The sequence below is a fragment of the Anopheles aquasalis genome, chromosome 2 (genome assembly GCF_943734665.1).
Source record: "Anopheles aquasalis chromosome 2, idAnoAquaMG_Q_19, whole genome shotgun sequence".
NCBI classification, from domain to species: domain Eukaryota; kingdom Metazoa; phylum Arthropoda; class Insecta; order Diptera; family Culicidae; genus Anopheles; species Anopheles aquasalis.
The window spans coordinates 19,915,001-19,927,500 of NC_064877.1; the positions used below are offsets into that span (position 1 = coordinate 19,915,001).

At 50.8% G+C, this 12,500-nt stretch overlaps 1 protein-coding gene across 4 annotated transcripts in view; it reads left to right on the forward strand.

Moving 5' to 3' along the window:
- LOC126570890 (uncharacterized) overlaps nucleotides 1-12,500 on the forward strand; it is a 100,618-nt gene that overhangs the window by 31,988 nt on the left and 56,130 nt on the right. The window lies entirely within an intron of this gene.

Consider the following 12,500-nt stretch of genomic DNA (forward strand, 5'->3'; position numbering starts at 1 on the left):
TCGGACTAACCGAAAATACAAACAACGTCCGGACGTACGGATAAGTCCATACTGTCCGGGGACTGCGGACATGTACGTCTCGTCTCTCCATCGAGCATTATTAGTCATCGGCGAGCGAGCCAGCCAGTGTTGTGCGCTCCGCTCCGCAAGAACCAACTGATGGCAACTGATGAAAACGGACCATGTGCCTCAAGGGACCGGCTCTTTCTGTTTCTCTCCCACGGACCCTAATTCAACCTCCGTTGGCCACATTCGCATTCACCATGTCTCGTGCTGCTGCTGGTGCCCGGTAGCCGTAAAGTTCGCAGTAACTTTACGACGGCTTAACCTCATCAGCGTCTATCTGGCCAGCACCGGGGGCCCGGATTTGTCCACCACGGTCGTCCGGGCTTCTTTTCTTTGCGGCGCTGTCCATCGCACAACAACAAAAAGAAATTGACATAAAGCTTCGATTTTGGTGATCGGACACATCTTGCAATGTATATTGGTGGACGGGACAGTGCATCTTGCCGTGCGCTTACTGGCTTAGCCAACTTCCTGGATTACGTGCCAGGATCCGCGTGGGTTTAATGTTCAAAATCTTCAGCCAGTTCAGCTAACGATCGGTTTTGTGTGGTGTAAACTGCCATTCCTGGGGTCAGACGTCCCTTCTGAGGAATGTTGCCTGCGGCTAACTTTGTTGCTCCAAGGAATTTCGAAGCCTTGTTGGATTTTCCTCGCGGGATAGGCCTTTTCCATTGAATTTCCAGACTTTTCTACATTTTTTTAGGCACAGTGCCGATCAATGTTTCGCTCGAGTTTACCAAAAACTTCCCCAAAATTTCAGAGCAAGGCAACCGGTAGCCCCACCACCGTCCTATTCACCGGAAGTTTCTCGCCATCGAGTCGTTCGTGGAGTGTATTTCGGAAACTCCAAGAGGTCAGCAGCATCCTTTTGCTGCTCCGTATCGCACCGTATCGCTTGTTTCTCTGCTGTCTGCGTGAGAGGAATCCGCTGGGATATCCTCGTATCCGGAGGGTTTGCAATATTGCACTCCCACCCACGCCCCTCCGGGGAGGTTGGGGCATCCGGTTTCACTGTGGTTACGGTGTTCATTCACATCCAAGCGCAAACATCCGACTGCCTTTCGCAACTTGCTCCGAGATCTGTCGGAGTCTTTTGGGGTACAGCGTGAGTCTGACGACGATGACCACTGGCTACCACCGGCTACCACCGGGTAGCCATCGCTGCTTCTGCGAAAGCGAAAAAGCACCAGCGGAAAAGCAGCAACAACCCCCTCCGGGTCAGCCCCAAAAATCCGGTTGCGATAATTGGCCCTGCTGCGGTGGGAATCATCGCACCGACCAACAACGACCGGCAAAAAACTGACCACCGCCCCGCGCACATCCCCAGAAGGCAATATCTAACCCTTACCACTGGGCTGGGCCACACAGGTTCCATCCCGCTGGCAGGTGAACCGTTGTACGCAGAATTTCCGAGTCGGAATCGGCACGAAAAGTGGTGAAACGCGGAAAGAGGAATGGAATGGAAGCCTGGAGGAGGATGGAGCAGCAAAAAAAGACGAAAACCGCCTGACCACAAACGTGTCGTTTGCCGCGTGTAGCTCTTGTCGAGACGGAAGCGAGGGAACTCCGGATCCGGATCCGAAAACTAGTTCTTTTCTTTTTTTTTGCGTGCGTTCGCTTGTTTTGTGAAGCGGTGATTCTCTTGGACTTGGACTAGCGACTGCTGGCTGCTGGCTAGTAGTGGCTGGACGATGTAATGCTTGGACATGGACTTGTGGTCTGCACAGACTCTTCTCTCGCACTCTCTGTCTCGTTACCTGATTTCCTGTCAGGTGCAGCTTTTGGTTTTCTGGTCAGTAACTCCTGTGCTGCTTTGAAGTACCTGGCAGGGTAGGTCGGTCTGCGCTACCCATGAAAGCCATCGCTCCACCTGTGACGCGTTGCCGTTCTGGAGCAATCCTGTTGGATACCTTTTTTCCCGGGAAACCATTCGTTGATTGCGAATTGCCAGTGCGATGTATATGGTCATCCTTTTTGGGCCTTCCAGTGGATAAGCATTAACTATATTTGATGCTGGGTATACTCTACATTCAAACACAATCCTTATGCAAACCTCCGGCCAGTATTAATGGAACAGTTTGCTTAAGTAGTGTATTTTTCGGTTACGATAAAAGATAGCTTACCGAACGCAATGTAACTAGGTCACTTTCTTCATGTGTGGATCCGTTTTACGTGGCGTTGAGTACAGCCGGACCGGGTCTGTAGTAAAGACGATTCGCTTCTTAAGCCTCTCCGTTTATACCACTTTAATTAGAAAGATGCGATTGCAGCGATGGTACCCTCCACTTTTATCTCTCTGTTCTTCTCTCTCTCTCTGTGGTCTCTCGCCTGCATTGGACACACCATCCTGCACTCTACCATATCTCACTGGCACGCAGCCCAGCACCGAGCTGCTTCGCTCACACAAGATGTCAGTCTTAATGATCCGTAAGATCCTCGTACCGTTGTCTGAAATACCCCGAGAGTGATGGCTTTTGGCAGGGAAAAACCTCAACGGACCATTTACCGGACCACCAGAGAAGACCGACCGGTTAATCTCAAGTTAATGCTTCGTAACCGGTCGTGTGTGCTACGGACGTCCACTGTGAGGAAGTTTATTGATAAAACTCTTCTGCACTCTGGCCGAGACCGCACGAATAAGGCGATGCGGGCAACATGACGAGTTACCGCCTCCAGCCGCGCGTAACAAAATATCATCCCTCATCTCAGCGCCAGGGAATGTCCGATGTTCCGATCTATTATGCAAACCTGTAAAGAAGTTATTGAGCTCGGTGTCGTTGGCATCGAACGGCAATGGCCTAGTGCTGCTGGTGCCATGTAGCTTCCTTCCACTCTCCAGATATCTAGTGTATATGACTTATGCTACAGTTCTATCGGTATCGTGGTGCTGTGGATATCACTACCACCAAGGTGTAAAGTGTTTGCTGCTGTCGCTTTCACACACCACCACACAGCAGAATTCCAGAGCGGCCTCTTCCTTCCTTTCATCGAAAAACCGATCCTTGAAGCTGCCAGAAGGAGCTGCAGCCATACACCTCCACAAGGACACTGCCGAGCAGCAAGCAGCCGCTCGCTCGAACAGTTACTAGCGTAGTCGCGCGTACAGAATGTGAAGATTTATGTGTGTTCACTGTGTTTGCGAACGGAACACACTCAACCTGGCCGAACGGCTATGGGCTGGGCATGGTAACTCAGACAATGGTTTCGGCGTTGGTTCCGCGAATACTCCAGCGGCAGCCACAGCAGCAGCAGCAGCAGCAGCAGCACTGGCAGCATTATTGTTCCAGCAGCAGTCGTGGCTCCTTGGGCCTTCTTGCTTCAGTTCAGACCTTTTGTTGGATGTCACTGGGCCGCGTGCGCCCTCTCTCCCACTCCTTGTCTGTGGCATGGTGTGCATAGATGATGGCACGGTAGGTGCTCCCGAAGGCAAAGGCAAGGAAAGGTGAAAGCTTTTACTCCACCAACTGGGCTGGCTGGCTGGCTGGCTTGGGCCACCTCGTGCGCTATTCATCGCACCACGCCATTGTTGGCAACAATTTGTACAACCGAGAGAGAGAGAGAGAGAGGGAAAGAAAGAGTCCGGATGGTGGTGGCTGGACCGATCTGGCTTCGCTGGCGCTCCTCACGTGGTATCAAACATTACAAAACTCCCTCTAGAGTCCCGACCCGAGACCTCCAACTCCGGGGAGAGGCGTACTCTTGAGGCCAGTGAAGCGTAGCAAGCATTTCTTCTCGAGCGTGGCTCATCGCCTGCTCCGTAGCAAGGCAATGGCAGCCAGCTGCCACTTCTTGGTGTGGCTTGGCGCGCTTTCACTCAATCAACCGTGCGTTACGTTGGCGCTGGGATCTTGGCAGCGCGTACTGGCGTCAATCATTCTTCTCGTTCCCCGAAGACACACTCGATGAAATTCGCATTTATTTATCCGTTACTATCCAGGGTATGGAGGGGAGAGAGGGAGTGTCAGTGGTACAGACATGCTTCTGAGGTGTGTTTCCTGGGGATCGATTACCCTACGAAGGACTACGAGTGACTAGGGTCTTGCTCAAGGAAGCCAGAAACGCGCAACTTCCCACAAGACCAGGACATGCATGCTGTGTATCGAGTTCCATGTGAAGCACAGTCGCGTGTTCTTGCAAATCGAATCACCGCGCAACCAATCGGGCATCCTGTTCTGCCCTGCCCTGCCCTGCCCTGCCCTGCCCTGCCCTGTCCTGCCCTCAGCCCAAAACAGGCACGGGCTTCATCCTGCGCTGCGCTAGCGGAAGATTAATGATATTCCCTTCGCTTCGATACAGCACATCAAATGGCAATTGGTGAGCGCGCGCGCGCGCGCGGGCTATGCTGGCGGTAATGGCCACTAGGAGCCACGTTAAGGAGTTAGCAGAGGGACCGATTCGATCGTGGTGGTGCGCAGAGAGGGGAGCATCAAGAATTAATCAAATTGTTTATGCCGTACGTACGGCCTGGTGTCGTAATTAACGATCTCGAGCGCCCCGGGTGTTGCAGTTGAACCATTAATTACCGGTAAATTAGCGGAGAAGAAGCCACCATCCACGTTGCTACTACTGCTGCTGTTGCTAGAGAAAAGAGAAACAGAGCGAGTGGTGGTGATCAGAATCGTTGTTTTGAACGCACATCGCGAGCGTGACTAATTGTTAATACGAGGAGAAGGAGTCAGCATCATCACCAAATTCCACTCGAAGTGTTTTTGTTCCGTCGAAAGGCATACGCGGCAATCGTTCGCGGCAGGCAAGCATACGCGGCAATCGTTTTTCGTCGTGAAAAACACTTGACATTTGAAGCCCTTTTGGCAGCGCAGCAAGCGAGTCATCGGGTAACCTTCCGTCACAAATGGTTACACAGTTCGATGCAAATGGAAACTCCAATTTCGATTTCTCCGGCTCGCTAATAAATAGTTTATGAACCCTGGTACCTCACCTTACCTCTTCCCAAGTTGCACGGCTATTTGCAGACAAATTGAGAACAGTTTACGACGGACGCCATCCTCGCGCCCGTCGTGGTGCTACCTCCAACACCAAATCCACCAATTTTCATCCCGATGCGAGACCTTTTTTTGCTGCGGAGCAAATTGAACCAACACACGCATACACCCAGTTGAAGGGAGGATTTTCCAATATAAACCACCATTCGGTACCGGTTTATTGGTTGTGAAGGGTGTGAGCTCGAGCTGCCCGGGAACGGTGTCGCACAAATCGATAATTGATTTGCAGAAAACTCGTTTTACAGCCTCATGTTCCTCCGTCGACTGGCGACAGACCTTTGAACACCCGCATCCCCCCAAAAAGTAAGTAAGTCAAAGAGTTAAGCTTTGCCATCGATTGGCATCACGAGCTGGTGCACGAGCTAACACACGCTAGCACACCACCTTGAAGGAACATTCACTGCCACGTAACCGATGGGCAAAAGGCAAAAGGCAAGTTCATATTAGCATATTTGCTTCTGGCGACAAAGTGGCCAACAGGGCGGGAGCAAACGATAGAGCGAGAAGCTTAAAGGGGTATGGATATCCCCACAAACCCCCATCACCAAAGGGGCTGGTGGATGATGACGGTTATAAAATGATATCCTCTCACCAATGCCGTCCCAGAAGGCAAATCATGGTGAATCGCTCATGGCGGTTCAGACTCGGTTCAGGATGCGTCATCACTCCCGTGTTGATCCCGTAAAACGCACCCCAGCACCATGCAAGCAAATCGCTCTCCATTTTGCTATCGAACCACCGAGCACGATGGGAGGTGTCTTGGGCCGCAACCTGTTCGATCCATAAAACCTAATGCTACGGCACAGCCCGGCCCAGAAGTCAAATACAGCGTCTTCGTGACATTCGTCTTCGTCGGTCTTCGGTCGTGCTTGGTTGGTGCTCGCTAACCAGTGGCCCCTCCCGCCCCCCCGGGTATCACTGACACGATCTTTGGCGCTTCCGTGCTTTCGTGATTCAGCCCGGGGGTGTGACTGGGACCAAGGCCGTGGCACCACCAGGCCAGTGGATCGGTTACGGAGCGCGGGTGCGCGCGCGCTCGCTCGTCATAAAGAAGACATATTCCGGCCAAAGGCTCACGCCAAACGGGGGCACAAAGCGGTGTAAAAGAAGTAATAAAAAAGGCCCCTCCCCGGACCCAGGTTCTGTGGAGGTTAACTTGTTCGACTTGCTGGGAATCGCAGTAGACGCGTCGGTTCGACTTGACTGATGGAGAAAGGCAAAGTTTCAGAACCCCGGCACTACGGCTCCTTTGATGATGAAGTCGACAACTCCCTCACGATGCCTCGACCACTGGTTGGGGCTTTAAAGCAAGTGAACATACCAATTGCCTTGGTTCGTGGGTGCTGTCAGCTAATAGAAGGCACTAACGGTGGCGTCGGTGGTGCATGGTTTACGAGGCGCGCACTTGTAAGACATTCGATTGACGGGAGCTCGCTGGTGCCGCATATTTAACAACGGCCAATGGCAGGCAGAAACTTCAAATCAAATGCTCGAGAAGTACTGTCGAATTGTGAGAATGTTTCCTAGGACATCATTCAGCAGGACCTTCGACAGGCTGCTCCGTACTCCATCGATCCCTTTCCTTTCGGTGTCCTTGGTGCCCTCGGTGTGGAAGCTTTTTCCTCGCGGAAGCTGGTACCGTGCTGTGATGCAATCAAAAATGTAAAATTGAATTTCATTCTTGTCTACGCCCTTCTACACTCCTTGGTGGATGGTCTTCGCCTTTCCTAGGGCCTAGGGTCTGGGAACAGGATCTCGCTACCAAATCGATCGATCGTTCGAAGAACCGAGAAAAGCGTCTTCTTCTGAGGCGCCTCTGATCTTAAACCCCTAGGTTCTTGTGTACGGGTGTGTGGGTATTTGAGCTGCAATTTGACATGATATCCGTGTTAGTGTGCTCTGTCGTTGTGAAAGCAAGCCGCGATTCCTGCCAGCAATGGATTGGCCCGGATCGTAGCGTCCCACGGGAACTGGAACAAAAAGGGCGTTTAGGGGCAACTAGAGGACCACATGTCACCAGCGACTTGTTGCTGGCGCTCAGAAACCCAAACACACATACACTCGTCTGGCGTCTGTCCTGGTATCGAGTCGAGCACAGAAGCAAGAACGACATCCATCCTTACAAGGAAGGAGGATTAGTTCCTTTCCAGCACAAGCCACAAGTCATGACCTCCGCCCGGGGACTCCCTGCCGGAGACATACACACTGTCGAGTGTTTATTTTTATACCGAAGGCAGGTCCGCTTTTTTCTTATTTGATTTACGTTTTGTTCTCGTGTCCGTTTTTTTTTTGGAGTCGGTTTTTTGCGAGCTGCCGCTCCAGTGGGTGTATCTCTGGCTGTCAGGCGAGATGGCGCTGCAGAAGTTGGTTCGGAAACCCTCCACACCCGGGGAATTGGGTAGTCTAAACTTTGACACATGGAACCGTAATTTATTGAACCGTGTGTAGCGTGTGGCGTGTGTGTCTGTTTCTGAGTCGTGTTTTTGTAATCCTTTGACCGGCTGTGTTGGTATGGCCGAACGGGCAGATGTTTCTTCCAAGATTCCTCGGCATCCTCCCAGCGGGGGTTGTGATTTGTAAATTGGATCAACTTGTTCAGCGCAGTTTTTCTTTCAATTTAGCCAATACTTTGACACTTTCTCGTATTCGTTTTGGTTTTATTAGTTGCGTGAATCAATTCGAGGGGAGTGCTTTGGTATATTTTCCACGTTTTATAACAGTCTGTTCACATTTTATCGAAAAGAACTGGTAGTGAAAATTGTTCTTTAGGTCTCTTTTTTAGTTTTTAGTGTTGAATTAATCTTTTCTTTTTGAAATAGTGAACGTTTTTCTACAACAATCACTTGCCTATATCAAGAAATGATCCGTTAACTATTAATATCGCGGGATCAACCAAGATAAACGTCAAATTATTTTCGACATAGTAACCTCTGCATTCTTTTTAAATCCTGTGTGGTCGTTGCTTCGGACATCTGTATGATTTTTAAGAAAACCATTCCTTGTGGAAAATTCGTGAAAAATTTATTATATTAATATTCAATTCCGTTTTCTCAAATAGAGCAATATTAAAAGAAAATCTGTCCGGTAGAATAAACCCTACCAGCTGTTCAAGAAGACATTCTGATGAGATCACCAATCAACAAACTATGTAATGTTTTTGAAGCAAAGATTTCGCTAATTTTTGCCTCTTGTCCCATCCAGCAACAATTGCTGGTTGACTGGTTCGCTGTACATGAGCTGCATAAACATTAATTTTATGGACAGAATCTCTACAGATGCAATTCATTAACAAATTCTAGTTTCATTAGCTCAAGTTATCATCATTAAAGCCCCAAGCTCCCTAGGCAACATGGAGCAGAGAATGGACACTGTTATGTTATTCGGTGTCACGCGGGGTTGGACCAGGTTATCAATCCCACTTTTTTCCCTCCCAAAAACCACTCCAGTCGGTGAGCGCCAGAAGGGCTTCCACCACGGGAAAGGCGCGCTCATCAACGGTTTCCGTTGGCCGTTGCCGTTGACGATTTCATTTCTCCTTCCGTCACTGTCCGTTGTAAATGAAAATTGAGCCCTAACGAACTCCACCCCGTTCCCCGTTGGGGAAGGGAACGGTTTCAGCTGCATTGTCCGGCAGCGAGTGCCGAAAGGTCCAGGAACCCTGGAGGGAGGGTTTGGCTTTGTTTGAAAGTGTAATACCTTCTCCGCTTTGAGCTGGAGAGCTCGCTCCGACAAAAAAGAGGACAAAAAAGTGCCCTGACTCCGGGACAAAATGAGCAGCGCTGGTGCAGCTGCAAGTCACAAAGATAAATGTCGTCCGTGGCCGGCGCGTTGCCTTTTCACACCGCGCCGGGGGATTCTGCCCTCCCTGAAGAGCCAGGCGAGTACGCTCGAGCTTGATTTAGCTTCACTGAACCTCCCCATGCACGCGAAGGGAACCCGGCACGCCAAGAAGCGAGCCTGAGCGACCGTGGTGCAATCATGCAAGACCCCTGAAAGGCATCCCCTTCTAGTCGCTGTTGCTTTGGAGCTGCGAGACGTGCGCTTGAGCGCGCCTTTGCCCAAGTGTCCTACAATAGTGAAAATTGATTGCACGAGTGCACCCTGCATGAGCTGCGGTGATTGGACGCCACCATGCGGTTCACAAACCCCCGTGGACAGCCCCTTTTGGAGCCGCAGATGCTGCCAGTTCCCACGGGATCCGCTATCGAGCGTGGAATGGCGCGCGATGAAAGCAGCAACCTGCACCAACAATAACAACAGCATCAGCAACCAACCAGCCAACCAACCGGAACCGATGTGCAGCCGATAGGCGCCCACAAGACCACGCTATGAAATATGCAAAAGAGGTTTCAAAGGAATCGTGCATTCCATCACTCTCAGCTGCCGAGTGGCACCCAGCGCGGCCACCAAAGGCGTCACCCAGGGACATCTCCGAAGGGCCACTGACGAAAGGATACGGTGTGGAGGGCCGCGAAAGATCCTAGCAACCGGATGCCTGAACTCGTCGTCAGACGTAATGATGATAAACTAGCAAGCAGCGGCGAAGAATGAACTGGAAAGTACCGCGCTTCTCATGAGCGCGTAATTGTGGCGATTGCTGCAGCTACGGTAGGACTGCTGACGGTGGGGATTGAAGTGCCCGGGGCGGGCGACTTGCTTTGAAGACGTGGCCACATCACCCCAGGCTCGCTTCATCAATTTTCACTATTCTTCCTCGGTTCGCGTTCTGTTTGTGTGCTGCAACTCAAATTATGTTCATTCTTCATGCTCGCGCGCTTTTAAATTACAAATGACGCCCAAGAACTCTGACTTACAGCCCTGGCAGGATGCTGCCCAGGGCCCAGCACCTGGTCACCAGCACCCCATTATCATCATCATCATCATTCGTTATGTGTTCACTTTCGGTGACATCTGAACCATTCGTGTCTGCCACGGTGGCAATGATGAAGGATTGCCTTTCCTCCCTTAATACAAAAAGCCCCCGTGGCTAATGCCAATCCATTACCACCGCCTCACCACCATCGTCACACGAAAACGATGATTGGTTTGTTTGGTTTGAAAAAACAAACTCATTTACTTGTTTCATAGCCACTCATTCCGTCAGCTTTCGTTGTTTTACGGACTCCTCGATCACACTGTTGGCCCACCCATCAAAAAGCAGTCAAAGTCCAGCCACCAACATTCAGATTTGCACCTTTTTTGGGCGCACCAGGCGCACACCGGACCACGGTTTACGATTACATAAACCGAAACCGGAGCCGCGGCTGCGATGTACAAAAGCAGATCGCGATAATTGCGGCGCTTGGTTCGATTTATGTGTGCAAGTATTAGTATGAAAGTTTGAACCGGAGACCACCACTAGCTGGTCGACCATTACCGGTGCTTTCCATACCCCTCGGGGCCCTGCCAAGCGAACGAACGAGAAGCCGTATCAGTTTACATCATAACTCCACACTTTATGATCCAGTGCTGCTGCTGCTGCTTGCGCTGCCGCTACTATTGTGACGGAAAAATTATGCTAATAATGCTATTCATCACCGACCATCATACCGTCCCCGCCTTGGTGGCCGGACGTAAAAGCTCGCAATTATCGCAGCACCTGGCCCTGGGACTGGTTGCTGGCTGGCTTTATGAGCTCCGGAGCGGAGCTGATGAAGTGATTATTGGTCCAAGCAGCCAAGGCAAACAGTGCCAAAGCAGGCCAGCCACCGTGTTGCTGTGGTGCTTTCTTCTGAAAGGCTACTCAGTTGGCTAATGCTTTCTTCCTGCGGTCGGTTGGTCGACCTTAGCATAACCGTGCCCCCGATTGGCACTAAAAGGTGGGCACACCACCAACGCAATCACCTTGGCTTGGGGAGAGTTAATGAAAGCGCACCGGGCAAACTGGAGCAGGAGAAATGAAACATTGTTTTCGGTTTGGGCATTAGTCGCAGTTGGGCATGGGCTTTCGGGACGCCCAGATTCTCCAGAGCGATCCAATCCCCCCTAACGTACCCGATTTGTGGTCCGCAATTCCGCCCCCACGCAGGTCAGTCCAGCAAGTAATTTCTCCGGGGGAAAAGCAAACGGACGGCCAACAAAAAAAACAAGCAAAAGCCATTCCATGCTGTCCATGGCTCTGTAGCGCTATCTAGCCGCCCCGAGCCATCGCTATCTAGCTATCAACGTCAAAAAGTGTCGTCGCCGTCACCGTTCCCGGGGAAAGTTTTCTTTTCAGCCGCGCGAGCGCCCCGGGTCCCGGGTCCCGGAAGATCGGATTGCGATGTGGCAGAGGACGTATGAAGGACCGTGATCCGAGGACCGCGCCATCTTCTTCGACTTGTTCGGGTGGCGGTTTTTTCGCCGGAAGCGAAAAGGAAAACTTCATCAGCTTGACCACGGGGCCACTTGACACCTTGGAGGGTTGGTTGGTGGTTTTCTTTTTTGTTTTAGGTTTGGGGTTTAATACACCGACAGGGCTCGGTCGGTCCCACTGTCACCATCACGGTGGAAAGATGGATGTCGGGGAGTTTTGAAAGGGCAAAAAGAAGAAAAGAATGGAAAGAAAAGAAAAGAAAGAAAGAAAATGGAAAGAAACCTCATCGCGTGCCATCATCATCGTCCATTTTGCCACTTTTGTTGCCGTTAAAAATGGTGGGAGTGGGGCTAAGCTAGAGCTAGAGGTCGGTAAGCTCGGAAACACTTTTTTCTACTCTATTGGCCATAATCTAGCGGGTGTCGTGGCAGGAGCAAGTACGGTTTGAAGCACGTTTGCGATGCTGAGCCGATAACAGCGGGCGGTCAAAGGAAGGGAAAAACTTTGCCACAATGTTGCCGATGGCCATTTTGTGGTTTTTTATCTACCTTTTGCTTCCTTTTACTTCGTGAAACGCTATTTGACAGATTAAAGATCGAGGCAGACGGCGCTGACAGGTTTCTCATCTGTCATCGATTTAATTAGTCGCAGCAAGCTGTCCGACGGGTGATAAATGTCAAAATGCATTCGTAGTAACCATCGAATGCAATGCAATCGAACTCACTACATGAAAGGGTGATTGTTTCTCGGTTTAATTGAAACGCAACCGGAATATGAAAAAATATCCTCCTCCAACCCAATGGCGCTCTGCTCTCTCATGCGGTCGGTTATTAATTTCGTTACTTGGAACCGGCGAGAGGGGGGCCTCTAGTGAAGCGAATCAATCAATCCTTCCACGAATTTCCCAACACACCCCCGGAGGCTGATTGCTACGCCACATGTCATGCCCGAGGTAATTATGCTCGAGCAAATAATGAATTCCCCCGATCAATCCAGAAAAAAAACCAGCTGACTGAATATCTCGGGTGCATCGTCCCTCTCTCTTTCTCTCCGTGCGTCGTTATTGAGTTCAAACATCACAGGGATTCCATCTCTGCTTGGATCGTCCGAACTGAGCGACCGAAAGGAGCAGAAAA